The 25716-nt window shown below is 45.9% G+C and overlaps 1 protein-coding gene across 1 annotated transcript in view; it reads left to right on the top strand.

The window, feature by feature from the left end:
- Nucleotides 1-25716, top strand: part of SH2D4B (SH2 domain containing 4B) — an 826204-nt gene that overhangs the window by 86771 nt on the left and 713717 nt on the right. The window lies entirely within an intron of this gene.

A 25716-nucleotide genomic window follows, 5' to 3' on the forward strand; every position in this document is an offset into this window, starting at 1 on the left:
TGCTAGGTGCTGTGGTTTTTTCTTGGAGCCCTTGCAGTATCCTATTCCATTGAGAGGAATTGATGCTACGCCTTTGGCCAAGAATAAGCCTCAGTATTGGACCCAATTGACCATGTGCATGGCTCCTGCACATCAGGAGGATATCCGCTTTCTGGTGTTGCATAATCTGCATGATGTGGTTGTTTTGGGGTTGCCATGGCTACAGGTTCATAATCCAGTATTGGACTGGAAATCTATGTCTGTGTCCAGCTGGGGTTGCCAGGGGGTACATGGTGATGTTCCATTTTTGTCTATTTCATCTTCCACTCCTTCTGAAGTTCCAGAGTTTTTGTCGGATTATCGGGATGTATTTGATGAGCCCAAAGCCAGTGCCCTACCTCCTCATAGGGATTGCGATTGTGCAATTAATTTGATTCCTGGTAGTAAGTTTCCTAAGGGCCGATTGTTCAATTTATCTGTGCCAGAACACGCCGCTATGCGGAGTTATATAAAGGAATCCTTGGAGAAAGGCCATATTCGCCCGTTGTCATCACCGTTAGGAGCAGGGTTCTTTTTTGTGGCCAAGAAGGATGGTTCTTTGAGACCTTGTATTGATTACTGCCTTCTTAATAAAATTACAGTCAAATTTCAGTATCCTTTGCCGTTGCTGTCTGATTTGTTTGCTCGTATTAAAGGGGCTTGTTGGTTCACCAAGATAGATCTTCGAGGGGCGTATAATCTTGTGCGTTTTAAACAAGGCGATGAATGGAAAACAGCATTTAATACGCCCGAGGGCCATTTTGAGTACCTGGTTATGCCATTCGGGCTTTCCAATGCTCCATCAGTATTTCAGTCCTTTATGCATGACATCTTCCGAGAGTACCTGGATAAATTCCTGATTGTGTATTTGGATGATATTTTGGTCTTTTCGGATGATTGGGAGTCTCATGTGAAGCAGGTCAGAATGGTGTTCCAGGTCCTTCGTGCGAATTCCTTGTTTGTGAAGGGGTCAAAGTGTCTCTTTGGAGTTCAGAAGATTTCATTTTTGGGGTTCATTTTTTCCCCTTCTACTATCGAGATGGACCCTGTTAAAGTCCAGGCCATTTACGATTGGACTCAGCCGAAATCTGTGAAGAGCCTGCAAAAGTTCCTGGGCTTTGCTAATTTTTATCGGCGCTTCATCGCTAATTTTTCTACTGTTGCTAAACTGTTGACTGATTTGACCAAGAAGGGTGCTGATGTGGTCAATTGGTCTTCTGCGGCTGTGGAGGCTTTTCAGGAGTTGAAGCGTCGTTTTTCTTCTGCCCCTGTGTTGTGCCAGCCAGATGTTTCGCTTCCGTTTCAAGTTGAGGTTAATGCTTCTGAGATTGGAGCAGGGGCTGTTTTGTTGCAAAGAAGTTCTGAGGGCTCGGTGATGAAGCCATGTGCTTTCTTTTCTAGAAAGTTTTCGCCTGCTGAGTGTAACTATGATGTTGGTAATCGTGAATTGTTGGCCATGAAGTGGGCATTCGAGGAGTGGCGTCATTGGCTGGAAGGAGCCAAGCATCGCGTGGTGGTCTTGATAGATCACAAGAATTTGACTTATCTTGAGTCTGCCAAACGGTTGAATCCGAGACAGGCTCGATGGTCATTATTTTTCTCCCGTTTTGATTTTGTGGTTTCGTACCTTCCGGGCTCTAAGAATGTGAAGGCTGATGTCCTGTCAAAGAGTTTTGTGCCTGACTCTCCGGGTGTTCCTGAGCCGGTGGGTATTCTCAAAGAGGGAGTAATGTTGTCTGCCATCTCCCCTGATTTGCGGTGGGTGCTGCAAAAATTTCAGGCTGATAGACCTGACCGTTGCCCAGCGGAGAAACTGTTTGTCCCTGATAGATGGACTAGTAGAGTTATCTCTGAGATTCATTGTTCAGTGTTGGCTGGGCATCCTGGAATCTTTGGTACCAGAGATTTGGTGGCTAGATCCTTCTGGTGGCCGTCTTTGTCGTGGGATGTGCGTTCTTTTGTGCAGTCCTGTGGGACTTGTGCTTGGGCTAAGCCCTGCTGTTCTTGTGCCAGTGGGTTGCTTTTGCCCTTGCCGGTCCCGAAGAGGCCCTGGACGCATATTTCTATGGATTTTATTTCGGATCTCCCCATCTCTCAAAAGATGTCGGTCATTTGGGTGGTTTGTGATCGCTTTTCTAAGATGGTCCATTTGGTACCTTTGTCTAAATTGCCTTCCTCCTCTGATTTGGTGCCATTATTTTTCCAGCATGTGGTTCGTTTACATGGTATCCCGGAGAACATCGTTTCTGACAGAGGTTCCCAGTTTGTTTCAAGGTTTTGGCGATCCTTTTGTGCTAGGATGGGCATTGATTTGTCTTTTTCCTCGGCTTTCCATCCTCAGACAAATGGCCAAACCGAACGAACTAATCAAAATTTGGAAACATATCTGAGATGCTTTGTTTCTGCTGATCAGGATGATTGGGTGTCCTTTTTGCCGTTGGCTGAGTTCGCCCTTAATAATCGGGCCAGCTCGGCTTCTTTGGTTTCGCCGTTTTTCTGCAATTCTGGTTTCCATCCTCGTTTCTCTTCAGGGCAGGTTGAGTCTTCAGACTGTCCTGGTGTAGATACTGTGGTGGATAAGTTGCAGCAGATTTGGACTCATGTGGTGGACAATTTGACATTGTCCCAGGAGAAGGCTCAACGTTTCGCTAACCGCCGGCGCTGTGTGGGTCCCCGACTTCGTGTTGGGGATTTGGTTTGGTTGTCGTCTCATTATGTTCCTATGAAGGTTTCCTCTCCTAAGTTCAAGCCTCGTTTCATTGGTCCGTATAAGATTTCTGAGGTTATCAATCCTGTGTCATTTCGTTTGGCCCTTCCTGCTTCTTTTGCCATCCATAATGTGTTCCATAGGTCGTTATTGCGGAGATACGTGGCGCCTGTGGTTCCATCCGTTGATCCTCCTGCCCCGGTGTTAGTTGAGGGGGAGTTGGAGTATGTGGTGGAGAAGATTTTGGATTCTCGTGTTTCGAGACGGAAACTCCAGTACTTGGTCAAGTGGAAGGGTTATGGTCAGGAAGATAATTCCTGGGTTTTTGCCTCTGATATTCATGCTGCCGATCTGGTTCGTGCCTTTCATTTGGCTCATCCTGGTCGGCCTGGGGGCTCTGGTGAGGGTTCGGTGACCCCTCCTCAAGGGGGGGTACTGTTGTGAATTCTGTTGTCGTGCTCCGTCCTGTGGTCATGAATGGTACTTCGGCTGGTTCTGTCCATGGACTTCCTCTGGTGGGTGTTTCTGTGTTTCACAGGTGACGAGGTTAATTCGTTAGCTGCTGCTCTAGTTAACTCCACTTAGATCTTTGCTCCATGCCACCTGTCAATGTTCCAGTATTGGTCTGTTCACTCCTGGATCGTTCTTATGACCTGTCTTCCCATCAGAAGCTAAGTTCCAGCTTGTATTTCTTTGGTTTGCTATTTTTCTGTCCAGCTTGCTATTTAATTTGTTTTCTTGCTTTCTGGAAGCTCTGGGACGCAGAGGGAGCGCCTCCGCACCGTGAGTCGGTGCAGAGGGTCTTTTTGCGCCCTCTGCGTGGTCTTTTTGTAGGTTTTTGTGCTGACCGCAAAGTAACCTTTCCTATCCTCGGTCTGTTCAGTAAGTCGGGCCTCACTTTGCTAAATCTATTTCATCTCTGTGTTTGTATTTTCATCTTTACTCACAGTCATTATATGTGGGGGGCTGCCTTTTCCTTTGGGGAATTTCTCTGAGGCAAGGTAGGCTTTATTTTTCTATCTTCAGGGCTAGCTAGTTTTTTAGGCTGTGCCGAGTTGCATAGGGAGCGTTAGGCGCAATCCACGGCTATTTCTAGTGTGTTTGATAGGTTTAGGGATTGCGGTCAGCAGAGTTCCCACGTCCCAGAGCTCGTCCTTATTATCAGTAACTATCAGGTCATTCCGTGTGCTCTTAACCACCAGGTCCATTATTGTCCTGACCACCAGGTCATAACAGGAGTTGGAGTATGTGGTTGAGAAGATTTTGGATTCTCGTTTTTCGAGGCGTAAGCTTCAGTATCTGGTCAAATGGAAGGGTTATGGCCAGGAGGATAATTCTTGGGTTGTTGCTTCCGATGTTCATGCTGACGATTTGGTTCGTGCCTTTCATTTGGCTCGTCCTGATCAGCCTGGGGGCTCTGGTGAGGGTTCGGTGACCCCTCCTCAAGGGGGGGGTACTGTTGTGAATTCTGCTCTTGGGCTCCCTCCGGTGGTTATGAGTGGTAGTGCTGCTGTCTTTGGATCGCAGCATTTATCAGGTGTGTTCACTTTTTGCAATTTGGACTCAGCTATTTAGTCCTGCTTGATCCTTTAGTCAGTGCCAGTTGTCCATTGTTTTTTGGAGGATTCACATCCCTTACTGGTCTCTCCTGTTTGCTGTGCTTTTCAACAAAGATAAGTCCTGGCTTTGTTTTTGCTGTCCACATGCTGTGGGCCTTATAGTTCAGTGCATTTTCATATTTTGTCTTGTCCAGCTTTGTCTGTAAAGGATTTTTTGCAGCCAAGCAGTGTCTCTGGAGATGCAGACATACCCTCCATGTCTTTAGTCAGATGTGGTGATTTGTATTTTCTGTGGTGGATATTTTCTAGTGCTTTAATACTGACCGCATAGTACTCTGTCCTATTCTTTCTTTTTAGTATGGCCTCCTATGCTAAATCTTGATTTCATGTCTGCGTATGTTATTTCCCTCTCCTCTCACAGTCAATATTTGTGGGGGGCTGTCTATCCTTTGGGGATTTTCTCTGAGGCAAGATAGTTTTCCCGTTTCTGTCTTTAGGGGAAGTTAGTTCCAAATTTTGTGCCTTAGAAAGTAATAATACTCCTTGTGCAACTTTGATGGTCACAATACTGAGAGCCCCTATAACAATAATGTTTAAGTGCCCACTTAACATTTAGTAATGTCCTCTGAGTTCCCCATGTATAACTCTTTTATACAGTATGCTGGGTCCACAGCTCCCCTATACACCGTATGATGATCCCACAGCTCCCATATACACATTATGATGCCCCCAATACACAGTATAATAGATAATTACGTTCTGACAACGGGCGGCGCCACACTGCCAGGAGGAAATTAACTTTATTCCTCCCGGCAGCCTTGCTCTTCCAGTCACTGCTATGTGTATAGAGAGTGGCAGATGTAACCTCACCACAGCACTGACTGACAGCTGCCTCAGCACTGTCTTCCACCCAGTAGTTACCTTACTGGAGCCCCTATAAATAATAATGCTTCTTAAGTGCCAACTGAATATTTATCTGAGTACCCTCATGTTCAGTAGTAATAGCCCCAGCATCGCTGATGTGAGCAGGGGGTCGTGTGATGACTGTTTCGGCTTCTCCCAAATTTCTTCTATTGAGTGAAGTCAAACTTATCTAGTCGACACCTGAAAATAGCAAACGTGGTCGCATAACCGCCTGATCGCACCAATGGTCTTGGGGTCTCATGACGACGCAACCCATCATGGTTTTGCCATCTGTAGTTTGAGTGACTGCAGACATTTCTCCCAAGCCTTTATTAACTTTATAATAATAATAAATTGCTTACTATGAAATTATTAAATAGAAAGCAGCTCGTGATTACTGTATTGGTATACTTGTTAGGGGGCAGACAAACAGATGTATTTCTCATGCGAGGATCGCATCGCAATCCTCAGACTGACCATCAGCTCTCCACACCTGAGTGTGATAGCTGCATAGTAATCCATCATGCTAACGTCAGAAGCGGTATCGGCCGGTCCAAGGATTGCAATGTGATCCTCGCATGAGTTACACGGCAGTCTGTCCATGCCTTTATGCTAGTACTTATCCTTGTTATACTAATGCTTAAATATTAACCTATTATTAAAGTATTAATGCTATTAACCTCTATGGTTATGCTTGTTATACTAATACTTATAAAAGTCCCAGCTTCCAAGTATAAAAAGCCCCTAACCTCCCCATGTCAAGCTCCCAAGACAGCAACTATTACAATTTTTGTAGTGCATAGAATATCATATCAAGCAATATAATAATCAGCCCCCAGAGTTCTGTCCCCCCTTCCCCACCCCAACAGCCCATCCTCTCACATTCACCCCCAATGCTCTGTCCTCCCCTCCCCCACAATAACCCATCCTCTCATATTCACCACCGTGCCCTGTCCCCCTGCCTCACAATACCTTCATCCTTTCACATTCACCCCATGCCTTGTACCCTCTCTCCCACAATATCCCCATCCTCTCACATTCACCCCCAGTGTTCTTTCCCCCCCCCACAACACCCTATCCTCTCACATTCACCCCCAGTGCCCTGTCCCCCCTCTCTCACAATACCCTATACTCTCACATTCATCCCCAGTGCCCTGTCCCTCCCACATTTCAACACCCACAATACCCCATCCTCTCACATTCACTCCCAGTGCCCTGTCCACCCTCCTCAATACCCCATCCTCTCACATGAACCCCCGCATTGCATTGCATTGTGAATTCCGCTCTTGGGCTCCCTCCGGTGGTTGTAAGTGGCACTTTTGTGAGTTCTGCTCTTGGGCTCCCTCCGGTGGTTTTAAGTGGAGTGGCTGCTCCTTGGATTTAGCTGTCAGCAGCTGCTTCCACTGATTGTCTATTCTGCTCGGCTATTTAGCCTGGCTCTTCCCTTCAGCTTGTGCCACTTGTCAATGGTTCCTGGTTGGATTCACATCTCTTTGGATTTCCCTGTTATCCTGATCAGTTCAGCAAAGCTAAGTCCTTGCTTGCTCTTTTCTGTCCACAGGTTGTGGACTTATCCGTTCTGTGCTTTCTATGTTTGTCCAGCTTGTCAGTATGAATTAATTCAGTTATGCTGGAAGCTCTGGGAAGCAGATTTACCCTCCACACCTTTATTCAGGTGTGGAGATTTTTGTAAACTCTGTGTGGATTTTTTGTAGTGTTTTATACTGACCGCACAGTATTCCATCCTGTCCTATCTATTTAGCTAGACTGGCCTCCTGTGCTCATCCTGGTTTCATTCTGTGTATGTCTTTTCCCTCTCCACTCACAGTCATTACTTGTGGGGGGCTATCTATCCTTTGGGGATTTTCTCTGAGGCAAGATCGTTTTCCTGTTTCTATCTTTAGGGGTAGTTAGTTCTCAGGCTGTGACGAGGTGCCCAGGGAGTGACAGGAGCATCCCACGGCTACTTCTAGTGTTGTGTTGAGCTTAGGGACTGCGGTCAGTACAGGTACCACTTCCTTCAGAGCTCGTTCCATGTTGCTCCTAAACCACCAGATCATAACAGTATAAGTGGCCACAAATGAATTAAATGCATCTCAAAAGAAGGAAAAAATTCTGAGCCATTTTTTTTCTGTGCTTTCTTTTGTCTTTTTTTTCCTCTTGATCTCTGTGTGGTTCAGGATTTATGCTCTGGCATGAATGTTCAGGGTTTGTTTTCTTGTGTGGATCAACTTGCTGCAAGAGTACAGAGTATCCAAGATTATGTTGTCCAGACTCCGGCTTTGGAGCCTAGAATTCCTTCTCCTGATTTGTTTTTTGGAAACAGATCCAAGTTTTTTAACTTTAAAAATAACTGCAAATTGTTTTTTGCTTTGAAACCCCGTTCTTCTGGTGATCCCATTCAGCAAGTTAAAATCATCATATCCTTGCTGCGTGGTGACCCTCAGGACTGGGCATTCTCCCTTGAATCAGGGGATCCGGCATTGCTGAATGTAGACGCACTTTTTCAAGCGCTCGGATTATTGTATGACGAACCTAATTCTGTGGATCATGCAGAAAAAACCCTGTTGGCCTTGTGTCAAGGTCAGGAAGCGGCAGAATTATACTGCCAGAAATTTAGGAAATGGTCTGTGCTCACTAAATGGAATGAGGATGCTCTGGCTGCTATTTTCAGAAAAGTTCTTTCTGAAGCCCATAAAGATGTTATGGTGGGCTTCCCTACGCCTACTGGTTTGAGCGAATCTATGTCTCTAGCCATTCAGATTGATCGGCATTTGCACGAGCGCAAAGCTATGCACCATATGGCAGTGTCCTCTGAGCAGAGTCCTGAACCTATGCAATGTGATAGGATTTTGACTAGAACAGAACGGCAGGAATTCAGACGTCAGAATAGGCTGTGTTTTTACTGTGATGATTCTGCTCATGTTATTTCTGATTGCCCTAAACGTACTAGGAGGGTCGCTAGGTCTGTTACCATTAGTACTGTACAGCCTAAATTTCTTTTATCTGTGACCCTGATTTGCTCATTGTCATCCTTTTCTGTCATGGCGTTTGTGGATTCGGGCGCTGCCCTGAACTTGATGGACTTAGAATTCGCCAGGCGCTGTGGTTTTTCCTTGCAGCCTTTGCAGAGCCCTATTCCTTTCAGGGGCATTGATGCTACTCCATTGGCCAAGGATAAACCTCAGTACTGGACGCAGATGACCATGTACATGGCTCCTGCACATCAGGAAAATTGCCGTTTTCTGGTGTTGCATAACCTGCATGATGTTGTTGTACTGGGTTTTCCATGGTTACAGGAACATAATCCGGTGCTGGATTGGAAAACTATGTCTGTGACTAGTTGGGGTTGTCAAGGGGTACATAGTGATGTTCCTTTGATGTCAATTTCCTCTTCCCCCTCTTCTGAGGTCCCTGAGTTTTTGTCGGATTTCCAGGATGTATTTGATGAGCCCAAGTCCAGTTCCCTTCCTCCACATAGGGACTGTGATTGTGCTATTAACTTGATTCCTGGTTGTAAGTTCCCTAAGGGCCGACTTTTCAATCTGTCTGTGCCAGAGCATGCCGCCATGCGGAGCTATGTTAAGGAATCTTTGGAGAAGGGGCATATTCGGCCATCTTCTTCACCATTGGGAGCAGGTTTTTTTGTTGTTGCCAAGAAGGATGGCTCCTTGAGACCCTGTATAGATTATCGTCTTCTTAATAAGATCATGGTCAAATTCCAATACCCCTTGCCTTTGCTTTTTGATTTGTTTGCTCAGATTAAGGGGGCTAGTTGGTTTACTAAGATTGACCTCCGAGGGGCATATAATCTTGTTCGTATTAAACAGGGTGACGAATGGAAAACTGCATTTATTACGCCCGAAGGCCATTTTGATTACCTTGTGATGCCATTCGGGCTCTCTAATGCTCCATCTGTGTTCCAATCCTTCATGCATGATATTTTCCGCAATTATCTTGATAAATTCATGGTTGTACATTTGGATGATATTTTGATTTTTTCCGATGATTGGAAGTCTCATGTGAAGCAGGTTAGGATGGTATTCCAGATCCTTTGTGATAATGCTTTATTTGTGAAGGGGTCTAAGTGCCTATTCGGAGTTCAGAAGGTCTCTTTTTTGGGTTTTATTTTTTCTCCCTCATCTATGGAAATGGATCCTCTTAAGGTCCAAGCTATTCATGACTGGATTCAACCCACATCTGTGAAGAGCCTTCAAAAATTTTTGGGCTTTGCTAATTTCTATCGCCGTTTCATTGCCAACTTTTCCAGTGTTGTTAAGCCCCTTACTGATTTGACGAAGAAAGGCGCTGATGTGACGAATTGGTCCTCTGCGGCTGTTGAGGCCTTTCGGGAGCTTAAACGCCGATTTACTTCTGCCCCTATGTTGCGTCAGCTGGATGTTTCTCTTCCTTTTCAGGTTGAGGTTGACGCTTCTGAGATTGGGGCAGGGGCCGTTTTGTCTCAGAGGGATTCTGATGGTTCTTTGATGAAACCGTGTGCTTTTTTTCCAGAAAGTTTTCACCTGCGGAATGCAATTATGATGTCGGCAATCGGGAGTTGTTGGCTATGAAGTGGGCGTTTGAGGAGTGGCGACAATGGCTTGAGGGAGCTAAGCACCGCGTTGTGGTCTTGACTGATCATAAGAATCTGATTTACCTCGAGTCGGCCACGTGGCTGAATCCTAGACAGGCTTGATGGTCCCTGTTTTTCTCCCGTTTTGATTTTGTGGTCTCGTATCTTCCGGGATCTAAGAATGTTAAGGCTGATGCCCTCTCTAGGAGTTTTTCGCCTGATTCTCCTGGAGTCCTTGAGCCGGTTGGCATTCTTAAGGAAGGGGTGATTCTTTCTGCCATCTCCCCTGATTTGCGGCGGGTGCTTCGGGAATTTCAGGCTGATAGGCCTGACCGCTGTCCAGTGGGGAAGCTGTTTGTTCCTGATGGATGGACAAGTAAGGTGATTTCTGAGGTTCATTGTTCAGTGCTGGCTGGTCATCCTGGGATTTTTGGTACCAGAGATTTGGTTGCTAGGTCCTTTTGGTGGCCTTCCTTGTTGCGCGATGTGCGTGCTTTTGTGCAGTCCTGTGGGACTCGCGCCCGAGCCAAGCCTTGCTGTTCCCGCGCTAGTGGGTTGCTTTTGCCTTTGCCGGTTCCTGAGAGGCCCTTGACGCATATTTCCATGGATTTTATTTCGGATCTTCCTGTTTCCCAGAAGATGTCAGTTATCTGGGTTGTTTGTGACCGGTTCTCTAAAATGGTCCATCTGGTATCTTTGCCTAAGTTGCCTTCCTCCTCAGATTTGGTTCCATTGTTTTTTCAGCATGTGGTTCATTTGCATGGCTTTCCGGAGAATATTGTGTCTCACAGAGGTTCTCAGTTTGTCTCTAGGTTTTGGCGGGCCTTTTGTGCTGGGATGGGCATTGATTTGTCTTTTTCTTCGGCGTTTCATCCTCAGACTAATGGCCAAACTGAGCAAACTAATTAGACCTTGGAGACCTATTTGAGATGCTTTGTGTCTGCTGATCAGGATGATTGGGTGGCTTTCTTGCCGTTGGCCGAGTTTGCCCTTAATAATCGGGCTAGTTCGGCTACTTTGGTTTCACCTTTCTTTTGTAATTTTGGTTTTCATCCTCGTTTTTCTTCTGGGCAGGTTGAGCCTTCTGATTGTCCTGGTGTGGATTCTGTGGTGGACAGGCTGCAGCAGGTTTGGACTCATGTGGTGGACAATTTGACGTTGTCTCAGGAAAGGGCTCAACGTTTTGCTAACCGCCGTCGGTGGGTTGGTCCCCGACTTCGTGTGGGGGATTTGGTTTGGTTGCCTTCTCGTCATGTTCCTATGAAGGTTTCTTCCCCTAAGTTTAAACCTCGGTTTATTGGTCCTTATAAAATTTCTGAAATTATTAATCCGGTGTCTTTTCGTTTGGCTCTTCCAGCCTCTTTTGCCATTCATAATGTTTTCCATAGATCTTTGCTGCGGAGATATGTGGTGCCCGTTGTTCCCTCAGTTGATCCTCCTGCCCCGGTGTTGGCTGAGGGAGAGTTGGAATATGAGGTTGAGAAAATTTTGGATTCTCGTTTTTCGAGGCGGAGGCTTCAGTATCTTGTCAAGTGGAAGGGTTATGGCCAGGAGGATAATTCTTGGGTTGTTGCCTCCGATGTCCATGCCACCGATTTGGTTCGTGCTTTTCACTTGGCTCGTCCTGATCGGCCTGGGGGCTCTGGTGAGGGTTCGGTGACCCCTTCTCAAGGGGTGGTACTGTTGTGAATTCCGCTCTTGGGCTCCCTCCGGTGGTTGTAAGTGGCACTTTTGTGAGTTCTGCTCTTGGGCTCCCTCCGGTGGTTTTAAGTGGAGTGGCTGCTCCTTGGATTTAGCTGTCAGCAGCTGCTTCCACTGATTGTCTATTCTGCTCGGCTATTTAGCCTGGCTCTTCCCTTCAGCTTGTGCCACTTGTCAATGGTTCCTGGTTGGATTCACATCTCTTTGGATTTCCCTGTTATCCTGATCAGTTCAGCAAAGCTAAGTCCTTGCTTGCTCTTTTCTGTCCACAGGTTGTGGACTTATCCGTTCTGTGCTTTCTATGTTTGTCCAGCTTGTCAGTATGAATTAATTCAGTTATGCTGGAAGCTCTGGGAAGCAGATTTACCCTCCACACCTTTAGTCAGGTGTGGAGATTTTTGTAAACTCTGTGTGGATTTTTTGTAGTGTTTTATACTGACCGCACAGTATTCCATCCTGTCCTATCTATTTAGCTAGACTGGCCTCCTGTGCTCATCCTGGTTTCATTCTGTGTATGTCTTTTCCCTCTCCACTCACAGTCATTACTTGTGGGGGGCTATCTATCCTTTGGGGATTTTCTCTGAGGCAAGATCGTTTTCCTGTTTCTATCTTTAGGGGTAGTTAGTTCTCAGGCTGTGACGAGGTGCCTAGGAAGTGACAGGAGCATCCCACGGCTACTTCTAGTGCTGACTGCGGTCAGTACAGGTACCACTTCCTTCAGATCTCGTCCCATGTTGCTCCTAAACCCCCAGATCATAACAACAATATCCCCATCCTCTCATATTTACCCCACTGTCACTATGACATGCCAAAATGGAAAGAATTTAATCAATTCCATCCCCCTTACCGACAATGTTTGCAGGCAGTGAGGCAGGACCTGGAAGTGTCAAGTTTAATGTACAGAGGACCCAGTGTACCTGAGCCAATCAGAGCCTGCACAGGAGAAACTAACTGCAACTGCTTCCAGCCCAGCCCTGGAAAAGCTCCTCGGGTGAGATAGCACTGCACACTGCACAGACTGAGGCTCTGCAGCCTGCCACTGTGCAGAGTCTGTCAGACAGTTAAGCCGGCATTTTGCTGCTCTCTCGCTGACATTTCAGATGCGGCCAAATGAGAAAAGTGGCCATTCGTGATGAGCGAGTATACTCGTTGCTTGAGTGGTCTCCAAGTATTTGTGACTAAGTGCTCTGAGATTTCGCTTTTGTCAACACAGCTGCATGATTTATGGCTGCTAGCCAGCCTGAGTACATGTGGGGATTGCCTGGTTGCTAGGGAATCCCCACATGTATTCAAGCTGTCTAGCAGCTGCAAATCATGCAGCTGCATCAACAAAAACGAAATCTCCGAGCACTCACAAGTACTCGGAGACCACCCGAGCATGCTCGGGAAAACCCAAGCAACGAGTATCGCTTATCACTAGTGGCCATGTCTCCAGTGGGCCCCTGCATGTGACAGGTCTGGGGCAATGGCCCCCTCTGCCCACCCAGTAGCTACGCTACTGGGTATATGTTAAATAAACACTCAAGACAGAATAAAGTTCTGTATTTAAAATAAAAGCAAGCCACACTTTTCCTTTTTATTTAAAAATAACAGACACAGTTATACTCAGCTAAATCATATTCCATTGAACCCCTTGTTTCCTGTAATAATACAAAACTAACAAACAACCATATCGCTCACCTGTCTGTCGTTCTGTCCCTCGCCATAATACATGTGTGGGTATTAACAGTTTTCAACCTAGACAGTGCCAAAATGCAGCCATCCAGGCTGAGAACCACTTATGAATGAGGTGCTGCGATCACAACATCAGTGAGCAGCGGTGACCTCATTGAGGTTAATGCCAGTCACTGAGGCTGAGTTCCCAGCTGGGCCAATGAACTGCGGGGACATCCCTCTGGTGAGATCATCGCTAGTACAGTGAGAAAGTCTCACGCTGCAGAGGTGAGTTAACCGCAGTTCAAACTCACAGCAGTAAAATTCTCCCATTGAACTCACTCTGCACCGTGAGACTTTTTCATGTTGTCATGATAGGACAACAGTTGTTAGATTTTTATTCAGGTGTACAAAGTGGGGTGTACAGATCAAAAGTGTCCCCCGTAACTGGTCTGTGGTTTATGTAGCAATAGCAAATAAATTGCAAATACATTTATATAATTTATACAATGTGATTTTCTGGATTTTATTGTTAATATTCTCTCCATGTTAAAAATAAACCTACCCTTAAAATTATAGACTGTTCATGTCTTTGTCAGTGGGCAAACTTACAAAATCAGCAAGGGATCAAATAATTATTTCCTTCTCTGTATGAGGAGGGCTACATTACATTCTATGTAGGGGCTATATTATATGCTACAACCCCTGGCAAAAATTTTGACATCACCGGCCTTGGAAGATGTTCATTCAGGTGTTTAATTTTGTAGAATAAAAGCAGATCACAGACATGGCACAAAACTAAAGTAATTTCAAATGGCAAATTTCTGGCTTTAAGAAACATTAAAAGAAATCAAGAACAAAAATTGTGGTAGTCAGTAATGGTTCCTTTTTTTTACCAAGCATAGGGAAAAAATTATGGAATCACTCAATTCTGAGGAAAAAATTATGAAATCACGAAAAACAAACAAAAAACCACTCCAAAACACCACTAGCATTTTGTTGCACCACCTTTGGCTTTTATAACAGCTTGCAGTCTCTAAAGCATAGACTTAATGAGTGTCAAACAGTACTCTTCATCAATCTGGCTCCAACTTTCTCTGATTGCTGTTGCCAGCTTTGCAGGTTGGAGCCTTGTCATGGACCATTTTCTTCAACTTCCACCAAAGATTTTCAATTGGATTGAGATTCAGACTATTTGCAGGCCATCACTGTCATGTCGGACGCTATTCACACTAGGGCATCCGACAGACAGCGGTAATTCTTCATTCATCCACTATGCGCTCAGTGGCGCCAGCTAGATTTTATCTAAGTTGTTCGGCGTTAATCTAGCTGGCACTCGGATTGGAGGCTGGGCCACGCCCACGGCCTTTAAATAGTTCTTCTGAACTTTGGGCGTCGCCGATTATAGCTTGTGTCTTGTACCTGGTGATCTCGGTTCGGAGTGGTGGTCTTGGAGTAGAACTATCATATATGGTGATGTATGATCCTTTGTCATATTTATCCTTCCTATTTGTGTTTTGTTTTGCCCTGTGCACATTATAGTGTTTTCCTGCGTGTGTTTGCGGCGTGGTGCGTTTTTGGTTTTCCCTGTCTGTACTTTCTGTAGGGGTTGGTGTGAGGTATTATCACTGGGTGGAGGGTGGAGGTTTCAGATTAGTACTGAAACAGGAGTTAGGGTCAGGCCTGGCGGCCCAGACAAGCACACCATCAGTGTAATCTCTGGGAGAGGGACAGACAGGGTTTCCCTAGTCTGAGGGATATCGCAGGGGCCCGGGTTATTAGCTTTGCCTACCTAGGCTCCCCGTGACATTATAATCGGCCCATATTTTTGTTTTCCATGGATCCCATGACTTCCATAACCCGCCAGTTGGAGGCGCTGTCCCTACAGGTCACTGTGTTGAAGGGGGCAGTTCAACAACAGGGTCTAGTAGTAGCTAATGTGCAAGCTGAATCTGCAGGTAGAGTTGCTGAGCCTAAGTTTCCTTTACCTGAAAGGTTTCCTGGGGAACACAGTAAATTTGTTACTTTTCGTGAAGCTTGCAAACTTTATTTTCGTATGCGCCCGATCTCCTCAGGTAATGAGGCTCAGCGTGTGGGCCTGGTGTTGTCATTACTCAACGGGGACCCCCAAGCATGGGCGTTTTCATTACCATCTGATTCAGCTGCATTTAACTCAGTGGAGAGTTTTTTTTCTGCTCTTGGACTCATTTATGATGATCCTGACAGAATGGCTCTAGCAGAATCTAAAATTTGTGCTATCCGCTAGGGGGAGCATATGGCGGAGGATTACTGTTCTGAATTTCGCCGCTGGGCGGTTGACACACAATGGAATGATCCCGCGCTGCGGAGTCAGTTTATTCATGGGGTTTCAGGAAGGGTTAAAAAAGCCCTTCTGATGTATGAGACTCCTGCTCCTTTAGAGTCCGCTATGAGTCTTGTTGTCTGCATTGATCGCGGTTTGCGTCAGGGGAAGCAAGAGACGCCGCCGATGGGAGAGGGCGTAGGTACACGTGAGGTTGCTGCAGGTTAGCCCACGGAGCCTATGCAAATCGCAGTGGTGTCACATGTTAAACATCGAGCCCCTCTGCTCAGGAAGCAGGGAGCCTGTTTTTGCTGTGGTAAAACTGGTCATTATGTAAATACTTGTCCTCTGCTATCTAAGAAAAGCACAACGGTGGAAAACTACTAAGCTCAGAGGGTGTGGAGGAGGCCAATCTGAGCTTATGCATATCCTCCATGGAGGTTTCTCAATGCATGCTCCCTACCAAAGTTATGATCGCTGGCAGAGAGCTGCTAATCACTGTTTTTGTCGATAGTGGTTCTGCCACTAATCTCATTGATGAGGAGTTTGCGCGCACGGCCGGTTTCAGGATCGAAAAACTGCCTCATCCTATCCGGGTGGTTACCATCAATGCTGCTCCTCTCCCACAGGGGGAGATTACTGAGTTTGTGGCTGAGGTGAAACTCCACATTGGGGTTCTACATTTCGAGCAGGTTACATGTAGGGTACTCAGGAATCCTCCTGCACAAATGGTTTTGGGTTTTCCATGGTTATCTATGCACAACCCGGTGATTGACTGGAAAACGAGTCAGGACATAATTCAGTGGAGCGAATTCCGCCAGGAGAATTGCCTGGCCACATGTGTGTCCGCTGTGACTCCTAGCATTCCTGAGTCACTGCTGGATTTCACGGATGTGTTTTCAGAGAAGGGTTGCTCTGAATTGCCACCACATCGCCCCTATGACTGTACTATCAGGTTTAAACCAGGGGCCAAATTGCCGAAAGCAAGGATGTTTAACATCTCTGGTCCTGAGAGGCAAGCGTTAAAGGACTACATTCCTGAAAGTTTGAGCAGAGGGCACATCAGGCCTTCGTCCTCGCCGGTGGCAGCGGGGTTCTTCTTCATTAAGAAGAAAGATGGCAGACTACGCCCGTGTCTGGATTTCAGGGAGTTAAACCAGATTACGGTTCGTGATCCATACCCTATGCCACTGATACCCGATTTGTTCAACGAGGTGGCAGGTGCTAAGTGGTTTACCAAGCTTGACCTCAGGGGGACGTACAACCTCATAAGAGTCCGTCAAGGTGATGAGTGGAAGACGGCTTTTAATACTCCAGAGAGTCATTTTGAAAATTTGGTGATGTCATTTGGGTTGACAAACGCGCCTGCAGTATTTCAACATTTCTAAATGATGTGTTCTCGCATGTTTTGGGGAAATTCGTTATTGTGTACCTTGATGACATTCTCATATATTTTTGCGACCATGATACTCATTTAGAGCATGTCAGGCAGGTGTTACAGCTTCTCAGAGAGAATAAGCTTTATGCAAAACTTGAGAAATGTGTATTTTCGGTTCAGGAGGTGCCTTTCTTGGGTTATATTGTCCCCGCTTCTGGGTTTAAAATGGACGCCGCTAAGGTGCAAGTGGTGCTGCGTTGGGAACGGCCTGATAACCTAAAAGCGCCTCAGCGGTTCCTTGGGTTTTCTAACTACTATAGGAAGTTTATCAAAGATTTTTCTACCATTGCTAAACCGCTTACTGACATGACGAAAAAGGGTAATAATAATAATAATAATAATTTTATTTATATAGCGCCAACATATTCCGCAGCGCTTTACAAATTATAGAGGGGACTTGTACAGACAATAGACATTACAGCATAACAGAAATACAGTTCAAAACAGATACCAGGAGGAGTGAGGGCCCTGCTCGCAAGCTTACAAACTATGAGGAAAAGGGGAGACACGAGAGGTGGATGGTAACAATTGCTTTAGTTATTCGGACCAGCTATAGTGTAAGGCTCAGGTGTTCATGTAAAGCTGCATGAACCAGTTACCTGCCTAAGTATGTAGCAGTACAGACACAGAGGGCTAATACTGCATAAAGTGTATGAGAACATGATGCGAGGAACTTTTTTTTTTTTTTTTTATTATAAATAGGCCACACAGGGATCAATTTCTCCATCTGGCCTGAGGCTGCTGTGCGCGCATTTGAATTTCTTAAGAACAGTTTTGCTTCGGCCCCCATTCTGGTGCAGCCGGACGTATCGAAACCATTTACCGTGGAAGTCGATGCGTCTGAGGTTGGTGTGGGAGCGGTGCTGTCACAAGGCTCATCCTTGAGCGAGTTGCGTCCTTGCGCCTATGTCTCCAAGAAACTGTCACTCGCCGAACGTAACTACGATATCGGCAACAGGGAGTTGTTGGCTATCAAGTTGGCCTTTGAGGAATGGTGAAACTTTTTGGAGGGGTCGGTTCACCAGGTTACTGTTATTACCGACCATAAGAATTTGCTTTATTTGGAGTCTGCCAAGCGTCTGTCCTCCAGGCAGGCTCGCTGGGCATTGTTTTTCTCGCGGTTCAACTTTTTGTTACCGACCTGGGTCTAAGAACACTAAAGTGGATGCTTTGTCCAGGTGTTTTCCAGGGGGAGAACCTCGGGAAGAACCCGTACCCATCCTCCAAAAGGGTGTAGTGGTCTCGGCTCTCACAACCGAGGTTGAGGCTGAGATTGTCGAGGCTCAGGAGGAGGTACCACCTGAGCTTCCCATTAACAAATTGTTTGTACCGCTCCATCTTCGCCTAAAGGTATTGGCGGAGCATCATGATGCTGTCCTGGCTGGCCACCCAGGGGTTAGGGGTTCTTTGGAGTTGGTGTCACGTCGGTTTTGGTGGCCCAAAATCCGACAGGACATGGTCTCGTACATGTCAGCATGCACCACGTGTGCTAGGGCTAAGACGCCCTGCTCTCGTCCTGCTGGCACACTACTTCCTCTCAAGGTACCCAGTAGGCCGTGGATGGAGATCTCCATGGATTTTATCACAGACTTGCCCTCTTCAGGTGGGAACACGCTCATCTTGGTGATTGTTGATCGGTTCTCAAAGATGTCGCACTTTATGTCCTTACCTTCGTTGCCTAACGCTAAGACTCTGGCTCAGGTATTTGTGCAGGAGGTGGTCAGACTTCATGGGGTCCCGTCTAACATCATGTCTGATAGGGGTTCTCAGTTTGTGGCAAATTTTTGGAAAGCATTTTGCTCACGGCTGGGGATCAAGTTGTCACATTCTTTGGCGTTTCATCCTCAGTCAAATGGTCAGATCGAGCGGATGAACCAAAATTTGGAGCAGTACTTACGCTGCTTTGTTTCTGACAACCAGGAGGAGTGGTCGACGTTCCTTCCTTTGGCTGAGTTTGCCATAAATAATCACCGCCAGGAATCTTCTGGGGAGTCTCCTTTTTTTGTGTTTACGGGCACCATCCTCAATTTTGTACTTTGAGTCAGGGGGGCTCTTCCGGCGTCCCAGAGGAGGACCAGTTAGGAGCACAACTGTCATCAGTCTGGAGGAGAGTGAAACAGCGCCTGTTGAGCGTGGGGGCAAGGTACAAATGTGTGGCTGACAGTAGACGTGTGCCAGGTCCGGACCTGAGTGTGGGTGACTGCGTGTGGTTGTCCACAAAAAACATAAGACTCACAATACCATCCCTTAAATTGGGTCCTAGGTTTATTGGTCCATTTAGGGTCACTGCCATCATTAACCCTACCGTTTGGAGCTCCCTACAGTATATAAGATTCACAATGTGTTCCACAGATCTTTATTAAAAAGGTGGTGGGTTCCGTCGACGCGGCACCGAAGCCATCGCCAGTTTTGGTGGATGGCAATTTAGAGTTTGAAGTTTCCAAGGTGGTTGACTCTCGAGTAGTGCGCCGCACTTTACAATACCTGGTACACTGGCGGGGTTATGGGCCTGAGGAGAGGTCTTGGGTACCAGCCTCGGACATTCATGCGGACCGGCTAATCAGTATGGTTCACCGCCGCCATCTGGACAAGCCGGGTCCTATAAGTCGTGAGGGCCCTGGGGTCCCTCGTAGAAGGCGGGGTACTGTCATGTCAGACGCTATTCACACTAGGGCATCCGACAGACAGCGGTAATTCTTCATTCGTCCACTATGCGCTCAGTGGTGCCAGCTAGATTTTATCTAGGTTGTCCGGGGTTAATCTAGCTGGTACTTGGATTGGAGGCTGGGTCATGCCCAAGGCCTTTAAATAGTTCTTCTGAACTTTGAGCATCACCGATTATAGCTTGTGTCTTGTACCTGGTGATCTCGGTTCGGAGTGGTGGTCTTGGAGTAGAACTATCATATCTGGTGGTTTATGATCCTTTGTCATATTTCTCCTTCCTATTTGTGTTTTGTTTTGCCCTGTGCACATTATAGCGTTTTCCTGAGTGTGTTTGCGGCGTGGTGCGTTTTTGATTTTCCCTGTCTGTGCTTTCTGTAGGGGTTGGTGTGAGGTATTATCACTGGGTGGAGGGTGGAGGTTTCAGATTAGTACTGAAACAGGAGTTAGGGTCAGGCCTGGCGGCCCAGACAAGCACACCATCAGTGTAATCTCAGGGAGAGGGACAGACAGGGTTTCCCTAGTCTGAGGGATATCGCAGGGGCCCGGGTTATTAGCTTTGCCTACCTAGCCTGCCCGTGACAATGACATTGACCTTATGTGTCTTTTTTAAGGAATGTTTTCACAGTTTTTGCGCTATGGCAGGATGCCTTATCATGTTGAAAAATTATTTCATCATCCCCAAACATCCTTTCATTTGATGGGATAAGAAAAGTGTCCAAAATATCAACATAAACTTGTGTATTTATTGAAGATTAAATGACAGCCATCTCCCCAGTGCCTTTACCTGACATGCAGCCCCATATTATCAATGACTGTGGAAATTTGCATGTTCTCTTCTGGCAGTCATCTTTATAAATCTCATTGGAACAGCACCAAACAAAAGTTTCAGCATCATCACCTTGCCCATTGCAGATTAGTGATTCATTACTGAATATGACTTTCATCCAGTCATCCACAGTCCATGATTGCTTTTCCTTAGCCCATTGTAACCTTGTTTGTTTCTGTTTAGGTGTTAATGATGGCTTTCATTTAGCATTTCTGTATGTAAATCCCATTTCTTTTAGGCGTTTTCTTACAATTTGGTCACAGACGTTGACTCCAGTTTCCACCCATTCGTTCCTCATTTGTTTTGATGTGCATTTCCTGTTTTCGAGACATATTGCTTTAAGTTTCCAGTCTTGATGCTTTGATGTCTTCCTTGGTCTACCAGTATGTTTGCCTGTAACAACCTTCCCATGTTGTTTGTATTTGGTCCAGATTTTAGACACAGCTGACTGTGAACAACCAACATCTTTTGCAACATTGCGTGATGATTTACCCTCTTTTAAGAGTTTGATAATCCTCTCCTTTGTTTCAATTGACATCTCTCATGTTGGAGCCATGATTCATATCAGTCCACTTGGTGCAACAGCGCTCCAAGGTGTGATCACTCCTTTTTAGATGCAGACTAACGAGCAGATCTAATTTGATGCAGGTGTTATTTTTGATTATGAAAATTTACAGGGTGATTCCATAATTTTTTCCTCAGAATTGAGTGATTCCATAATTTCCCCACTATGCTTGGTTTAAAAAAAATAACCATTACTGACTACCACATTTTTTGTTCTAGATTTCTTTTAGTGTTTATTAAAGCCAGAAAGTTGCCATTTGAAATGACTTTAGTTTTGTGCATGTCTGTGATCTGCTTTTTTTTCTACAAAATTAAACAACTGAATAAACATCCTCCAAGGCTGGTGATTCCATAATTTTTGCCAGGAGTTGTATGAAGGGCTGCATTACATTCTATGAGGGAGGCTACCCCAACCCCTGCTATATCATTAAGATGTGTACTACCTTATCTCTGGTGGGCCCAAGGTGCTCCAGTCCGACGCTGTCTCTGTTTGTTATTTTCAAACATTCTATGCCTAAAAGAAAATGATTTTACTATGGGACAACCCTATTTAGTGATAATAATATAAAAAGATCTAAAATAACAACGCTTAAAATCTAACATTAATCATTACATAGTACACAACTGGATATTAAAAAATAATTATTTTCATTGAGTGTATTGACCTATTGAACAACTTTGCGCAGAACATTAATAGATGATTATTAGTCTGCTTCTGATTGATGTGGTAGCATGTGATATTTGTGGCCTCATTACATTAGTATGGAAATCTTATCTCCGAATATTGTATTAACTTTGACCTTACAGTACAATAAAAAAATCCTAGTGCTGTTTTACCACCCCAGGACTATCCGTTTTCTACTAAACAATGAAGTTCAGGGGAAAACGTGCAGGAGCTGCTGTAAAATAATCATGACAGTGGGAACAAAAGATGAATATTTAATGCTTGCACTAAGAAGCCAGTTCAAATAGTCATGCCCTAGAGCAATACTTATCAGAAGTCGGAAAATATCATAGGACATGGAAATTAGGATTGGATGTGTGAACTAGTGGGTGTCAGGAGCCTCACTGTAAAAATAAAGCTGTTTGGTGTGCCGCAGACACGTTACTGGCAGATGATCGGAAGCTATTAATTTCTCATAGTTTCTTTTATGCTAACATACAATACTTTCTGTGTGCCTTTGTCAGAAAATATGATTTTTTTTGCTCTAGTACTAGAAAGGAAAGACTTAAAACCTTAATTCAACTTTTTAAAGAAATATTACAACCTTGATACATTACAGTTAATTAGGGCTTATACTAAAGAGTGAGCAATGGTGCACATATAAAAGCACTAGCGCTAATTCATATACAGGATAATCATATCAAGAGTACTACTTATCTGCAACACATATATTACAGATATCAGAGTGTAGTGTGTATATACATAAGTGTATATATATATAGATAGATAGATAGATAGATACATAGATAGATAGATAAGAGAATGAGAACAGCACAATGCTCACCGATGGGTGCCAAGCCTCCTGGGTAAGACGGTCCACATGTCCACCCAAATAATATGCCAAACAAAAAAAGGAAGGCAGCACTCCAATTGTTGAAAAGGTGAAAAAACTGTGAAGTTTATTTCAGACCCACATCTCACGACGTTTCGGCTCACACTGAGACTTTCTCAGCCGCACGCTGATTGGTCGCGCCCAATCAACCACATTGGCACGGGATTTTAATCCCGCTTCACTGATTGGTCGCGCCCAGCTGGCACGCACGACCAATCAGCGACATTGGTGCAGGATTTAAATCCCGCTTTGCTGATTGGTCGCGCCGGCTGGGCTCGAGCAATCAGCGAAGCGGGATTTAAATCTCGCGCTAATGTCCCTGATTGGTCGCGCGCTCTGGCTGGGCACGACCAATCAGCGAAGCGGGATTTAAATCCCGCGCCAATGTGGTTGATTGGGCGAGACCAATCAGCGAAGCGGGATTTAAATCCCGCGCCTATGTCGCTGATTGGTTGCGCGCGCCGGCAGGGCACGACCAATCAGTAAATCGGGATTTCGCTGATCAGCTACAGGCATTGTCCGGCTGCGAATCGGCGCGGTATTTGAACTATGCTTCAGGCCGGAATGCGCCTGTCTCTGATTGGTCGCCGCCGGCGTGCCGTGACCAATCAGGAAAGTGTGATTTAAATCACACGCCAATTCGCGGCCGGGGTGGGACAGGCCCAGTCCAGCCGCGAATTGGCGAGCGATTTGAACCAAGCTTTTCTGAATGGTCGCGCCTGCTGGCGGCGACCAATCAGCGATATTGGTGCGCAATTTAACCCCCACTCACAGCGAGACGTAGTTCACTGAAGTTTACTGAACAAGTTCTGTCAGGTCAGTCACAGTGCCACGTAGTTCAGTCAAATTTAATGAACACTTTCTGTCAGTCAAATTGAGTAATAGTTCAGTTATGTTTAATTTACATTTTCTGTCACTCTGAGTGTTGAGCGATACCTTCCGATATTCGAAAGTATCGGAATCGGATTGGATCGGCCGATACCGGCAAAATATCGGATCTCGCCGATACCGATAACCGATACCAATGCAAGTCAATGGGAGAAAAATATCGGAATTAAAATAAACCCTTTATTTCCTTGTAGCCTCATTCCACATGAAGGAAAACAACTAAGAATAATGTAGAATGTATTGGAGGAGGTGGAGGGGACATTAAAGGCATAGAGGTTTAGCCCATTCAAATGGAATAGCAGGAATTATAAATTTTTTAAGACGTTCGGAGTTATAAAGATTTTGACTATGTTTAGATTTGTTAGATTTTGTCAGATATTTATGTTTCTCTACTTCCATGCTCTGCACCTTTTTTTTACTTCTACCACACTTTCTTCTTCATCATCCTCCGCAGCGGTATCTTTTTCATCAACTTCTTCTCCACCTTATTCATCTTCTTCTTCACCTTCTTCCTATTATTGTTTTTAAAAAAATCTTCATATTCTTCTCATTCAATTCTTCTTCTTCTTCATATTCAACTTCATAATCTTCTTCATATTCTTCTTCTTCATCAAAATCTTCTGTGTGACAGGCATTCCTGTAGTTGTTATCTATCAAAGTTTGAAGATTACACCTTCCATTCTGCCTGTCACAAAAGATTTAAAACTGGATTTGTCCGCATTCAGTTTGGCCTGCAGCAGCAGGTTTTATCCAGGGGCACCACGAGGAGGAACGGACTCACCCCCATACACTGCTTAGTCTTCTTCTGCTTATAATTTATATAATATCTTTTGCTCTGATTTTTAGTCTTATGCTGAATGTTCTGCTTTTTGTTCTGCAGCTTCTGGCTCTTTTGCTTTTCGGTCTTCAGGGTCATCATGCTTAGGCTCTTGAACTGTAGAAGGAGGTACAAGAAGGCCGGGGAACTGCTGAGAACCAGCTGACGGTACTGGAACCCAGATGGCTACCCAAAGGTAGAAGAGCCAATGGCATGACCGAGGACCAGCTGACGGTGCTGGAACCCGGTTACTAAGCAGGAGGTACCCGTGCCTGAAAGCACTACCAAGGACCACCTGACATTGGCGGAACTCGGATACCCAGAATGAGGCACCTAAGCCAAAGGCTCTGCCCGGAACCAGCTGACGGTACTGGAACCAGGATGGGGAGCAGAAGGCACAAGAGCAAAATACACTGCCGAGAACCAGCTGACGGTACTGAAACCCCAGATGGCTACCCGAGGGTAGAAAAGCCAATGGCATGACCGAGGACCAGCTGGCGGTGCTGCAACCCGGTTACTAAGCAGGAGGTACCTGTGCCACAAAGCACTACCAAGGACCACCTGACGTTGGTGGAACTTGGATACCCAGAAGGAGGCACCAAAGCCAAAGGCTCTGCCCGGAACCAGCTGACGGTACTGGAACCAGGATGGGGAGCAGAAGGTATAAAAGCAAAAGACACTGCCGAGAACCAGCTGGCGGTACTGGAACCCGGATGGCTACCCGAAGGTAGAAGAGCCAATGGCATGACCGAGGACCAGCTAACGGTGCTGGAACCCGGTTACTAAGCAGGAGGTACCCGTGCTACAAAGCACTACCAAGGACCGCCTGATGTTGGCGGAACTTGGATACCCAGAAGGAGGCAACTAAGCCAAAGGCTCTGTCCGGAACCAGCTGACGGTGCTGGAACCAGGATGTGGAGGAGAAGGTCCACAGGAATAGAAAAAATAGCTAGGCCGCGAGGCTGCCGCAGTTACCAAACACCAACAGTCCTACAGGGGGAGCATGTCCTATTGGCACTACAGAACCAGCCTTGATTGCCACTTCCCGCAGCCCACATAGGAAGCTCCTAAACTGAAGGCACCATGGAGTCGGCTAACCTGACCACAACACGACAGGACAACGTATTGGAGTCTAAGTGACCTTGACACTACCCGGAAACAGCTGACGGTGCTGGCACCAGGCTGGGCAGGAGGGAGTACCCGTGACAAAGACAATGCAGAGAACCAGCTGACGGTACTGGAACCTGGATGCGTTGCCCAAGGATGCAAGAGCCAATGGCACGACCGAGGACCAGCTGACGGTGCTGGAACCTGGTTACTAAGCAGGAGGTACCCGTACCACAAAGCACTACCAAGTACCGCCTGACGTTGGCGGAACTCGGATACCCAGAAGGAGGCACCTAAGCCAAAGGCTCTGCCCTGAACCAGCTGATGGTACTGGAACCAGGATGGGGAGCAGAAGGTATAAAAGCAAAAGACACTGCTGAGAACCAGCTGACGGTACTGGAACCCGGATGGCTGTTATGACACGGTGGTTTAGGAGCAAC

This window comes from Ranitomeya imitator, chromosome 2 (assembly GCF_032444005.1).
Source record: "Ranitomeya imitator isolate aRanImi1 chromosome 2, aRanImi1.pri, whole genome shotgun sequence".
In the NCBI taxonomy this organism is placed as follows: Eukaryota; Metazoa; Chordata; class Amphibia; order Anura; family Dendrobatidae; genus Ranitomeya; species Ranitomeya imitator.